The sequence below is a fragment of the Musa acuminata genome, chromosome BXJ3-3 (assembly GCF_036884655.1).
Source record: "Musa acuminata AAA Group cultivar baxijiao chromosome BXJ3-3, Cavendish_Baxijiao_AAA, whole genome shotgun sequence".
Lineage (NCBI taxonomy): Eukaryota > Viridiplantae > Streptophyta > Magnoliopsida > Zingiberales > Musaceae > Musa > Musa acuminata.
Genome location: NC_088351.1, coordinates 28,954,041 through 28,958,728, shown reverse-complemented (window position 1 = coordinate 28,958,728; position 4,688 = coordinate 28,954,041). Strand labels below are relative to the sequence as shown.

The 4,688-nt window shown below is 31.8% G+C and overlaps 1 non-coding gene across 1 annotated transcript; it reads left to right on the top strand.

The window, feature by feature from the left end:
• Positions 1-4,589: 4,589 nt before the first annotated feature.
• On the top strand, positions 4,590-4,661 carry TRNAH-GUG (transfer RNA histidin (anticodon GUG)). Its single transcript has one exon. It is a non-coding gene; the product is annotated as a tRNA-His (tRNA).
• Positions 4,662-4,688: the final 27 nt, after the last annotated feature.

Sequence of the window (4,688 nt, the reverse complement as noted above, 5' to 3'; positions counted from 1 at the left end):
GTGAGCTTTGCACAACTCTTTCAGTCGCTGAGCAACTCATTCCACCTTGCATTGTCTTATCCTTTACCAAGTGCCTCGCTTGCCTTGAGCACCATCAAGTATGGTTATCAACGTTGAGGTTGGTAGCAAGTCCTTGAATATAATCCTTGCTAATAAGGATCACGTTCATAGAAGAGACGAAATTGGATTTGTGAGTAGCTCTCACCAAAATCCAACCACCTTTGTTAAAGGCCCTACCCTGCATATATCACCTCACACCAAATGCAACTTCTTTTGTAAACCCGGACATGTTACATACAAATTATCCATTTAAGATATATAGTTCTCATAAATTGATTTGGGTTCTTAAAAGAATATCAAATGACTCAATGCAACATGATAAGGTGTGTAGATCGATTTTTTAGGCACCCAAGGTCAAATTGGTACATAAAAATCATCCTTTTTTTTTAGAAATATCTACCATTACAAGCTAGGAACAAGAGATAGTACCTTGATAGTAGATGCTTAAGTCACATAACCGGAGATCCATCTCAAATCATTAAGCTCACTAGCCTAGACGAAGGGTATGTCATCTTCGGAGACAACAACAAGGGTAAAATCATTGGCAAAGGAACCATAGGTAACAAATCTAACTTGTTGATCAAAGATGCATTGTTGGTTGATGGTTTAAAGCATAATCTCTTGAGCATTAGTCAATTATGTGATAAAAGATATGTCATTAAATTTGAATCCTATGTTTGTATTATTGAACAACCATACAAAAACTCCTATATGATTGCGCTAAAACAAAATAATGTGTACACTATTGACACTGATGATCTTTGTAAAAAAATATATTTTTTGATTTTGAATAACGATGCTTGGCTTTGGCATAGGAGATTAGGTCATCTTAGCATGAAACTAATCTCTCAAATCTTATTTAAAGAACTTGTTAGAGATGTTCTTAACATTAAGTTTGTGAAGGACAATGTGTGTGATGCATGTGAACTAGGAAAACAAATAAAAGGTAGTTTCAAACCAAAGAATCAAATAAGCACCTCAATACCATTGCAATTGATCCATATGGATTTGTTTGGACCAATTGATACATCAAGCCTAGAAGGTAGCAAACACACCTTTGTAATTGTGGACGATTATAGTAGATACACTTGGACATACTTCTTGGTACACAAAAATGATTGCTTTAGGTGTTTTTTAAAGTTTTGTAAATTTATTCAAAATGAAAAAGGCTTTATGATTTTATTAATTCGGAGTGATCACGGTGGAGAATTTCAAAACCATGATTTCTAAAATTTTTGTGAATCTAATGAATATAACGATAATTTCTCTACTTTAAGAAATCCGTAATAAAATGGAGTAGTAGAAAGAAGAAATAGAAACTTACAAGAAAAGACAAGAACTATGCTAAACGAATATAACATACTCATGTATTTTTTGGCTAAAGCCATAAATATGACATGTTATGTCATAAATAAGGTTCTAGTAAAACCATTACTTTCCAAAACTCTTTATGAGTTGTAGAATAATAAAAAATCCAATGTTTCATATTTTAAAGTTTTTGGTTGTAAATATTTTATCTTGAATGAAAAAGATGCCTTAGGAAAGTTTGATACAAAATCTGATGAAGGAATTATTTTTGGCATTCTTCTATTTCTAAAGTATTTTGTATTTTTAGCAAAAAAACCTTTGGTTATAGAAGAATCTATTTATGTTGTCTTTGATAAAGTTTTCGAACTTAAGAAAAATAAGTTTAATGATGATCTTGATTTTGATGCTTTGAATTTAAATGAACCCTCTCCTCTAAATAGTAACTTGGATGTATCTTCTTCCGAAACATCCTTACCCAAGGAATGAAAGTATGTAGATGCTCATTCTAAGGAGTTGATCATAGGAGACACATCAAAAGGGGTTCACACTCGTTCTTCTATTAAAATTTTTTGTACCAATGCCGCTTTTCTTTTTCAAATTAAACCTAAGTGCATTGATAAGGCCTTGAAAGATGATTCATGGGTTATCGTAATACAAGAAGAGTTGAATTAATTTGAGAGAAATGAGGTGTGGAAGTTTGTTCTGAGGCTAAATAACTATTTAATTACTAGTACTAAATGAGTCTTTAGAAACAAGTAAGATGAATTTGGTATCGTGGTTAGAAACAAGGCTAGATTAGCAACTAAGGGTTTCAACTAAGAAGAAGGTATCGACTATGAAGAAACATTTGCTCTTATGGCATGATTAGAAGCCATAAGGATACTCCTTGCCTATGCTAGTAGTAATAACTTTAAGTTATTTCAAATGGATGTTAAAAGTACTTTTCTTAATGGCTTTATTTCTGAAGAAGTTTATGTTGAACAACCTCCCGGATTTGAGAATGATAATCTTCCTAATCATGTATTTAAATTGACTAAAGCTCTCTATGGATTGAAATAAGTCTCAAGGGCTTGGTACGAGAGACTTAGCTCATTTCTTATCCAAAATAATTTCTCTAAAGGCAAGGTCGATACTACATTATTTATTAAAAATTTTAAAAATAATTTTTTTATTATTCAAATTTATGTTAATGATATTATTTTTGGTTCCACTAATGAATCTTTATACGAATCATTTGCCAAAAGTATGAACCAAGAATTTAAAATGAGTTTAATGGATGAATTAACTTTCTTTTTAGGCTTACAAATCAAATAACTTAGTGATGATATTTTTCTTCATCAAACAAAATATGCTTTAGACTTGCTAAAAATGTTTAATATATATAGTTCAAAGGCTATCAACATTCCTAAGAGTACCTCCACTAAGTTAGACATTGACGAAAGTGGAGAAAGCTTTGATCAAAATGCTTATAGGGGTATGATAGGTAGTTTACTATACCTCCCCGCAACTAGACCGGACATCATGTTTAGTGTAAAACTGTATGCTAAGTTTCAATCTAATCCTAAGATATCTCATTTTAAAGTAGTTAAAATAATTCTTAGATATCTTAAATGAACCACTAATCTAGGATTATGGTATTCAAAATCCAAAAACTTCGAATTGATTGCTTATGATTGTGCGGATTTTGCTGGATGTAGATTAGATAGAAAAAGCACATCTGGAACATGTCAATTCTTAGGTTATGCACTTGTCTCTTAGTCTTCCAAGAAACAAAACTCGGTTGCATTATCTATAACCGAAGCCGAATACATTGCGGGTAGTGCATGTTATGCACAAGTTGAATGAATGGAAAATACATTAGAAGATTATAAGATTCACCTTAAGAACATTCCCATAAAATATGATAACACAAGTGCAATATGTTTAACGAAAAATCCTATTCAACACTTTCGAACTAAACATATTGACATTAGGCATCACTTTATATAAGATCATGTCGATAATTATGATATAATCTTAGAGTTTATTGATACAAAATATCAATTAGTCGATATCTTTACAAAACCTTTAAGAATAATTTGATTTTATTAGAAGAGAGTTAGGGATGTTAATTTGTCCGAATGTATGAATTTGATGTATATCTTTTTCGGACTTTCTCGATTCTTTAAATAAGACTTTCATGAAATCCGAAATATCAATCTACTTAGTATTAAATTTACTTCATACAAACTTAATGATTGTGTTTATACACTTAGTCCCTTCACTCATTCATTGACAAATTTTTTTAAGTTAGTATGAAGTTTAGTCCATTCCGAATGCATGGTCTCTCATAGATTTGACTCTTATGAATTTTTAATGAGAAACAAATTTGATTTACGAAGGTTTATTCATAGAATTTATTTTATCATTTATTTGATGTTTTTTTTTATAAATTCTATCTTACTCTTCTCATGAAAGAATTTTTATGAATTTTTAAGTACGAGAGGATCACTTGTAAGAACGAGGATTTGGTTTCACATGAATATTTTGATCCTTTTCATGAATCCTTTCTTCTTCTTTTTTAATTAAAGTATGATTTAATGAAACTCATTTTGACTTGGTTCAAATCATTTCACAAATTTGGTTCTTAATGGATTCCCTCCTTATCTTCCATTCCTCTTCTTCATGCAAAGTTTTGATGACAAAGAAAGAAAAATAATATCAAAATATAATAAATTGATGAAAATATATAAAATATATTGCATCAAAAATACTTTGCTTGATAAATGTCTTGTTGGAATAACTGAGCAATGGGTTCCACCGGTTGGGGCTTCGAGCTGTCAGAACGAACATGATGACTTTGGGGGGACGATCGCGGAATGTCTTCATCTTGTTCTTAAAGGATGGTGATAGAAGCGTGTGCCTAAGCTCCCTCAACAGGTCCATAAAAGAGACGTTGGACAGGGTAGCTTCTTCGGGTGTGCTGCAGTCCAACGTATTCGTGAGCAGAAGACTCAAAGCCATGCGATCCTATTATGGTATATATGTAGGACATCCATTACGTGTGCTTTGATGGCGTCATTCTTGTTATGTCGACTGATCCCATTTAGTCAATGATTGGACGCAATATGTTGTTTAAAGTATGTAAGTTTTATGTATTCTTAATTTTTTGTTATTTGTGATACATTGGTAGTTATTAGAAATAGAAAATTTAAATGCGAAGATACCAAATAAAACAAAAGGTGGCTGTAGTTTAGTGGTTAGAATTCCACGTTGTGGCCGTGGAGACCTGGGCTCGAATCCCAGCAGCCACAGGATTTACTTCCTGTTTATTACCTCTT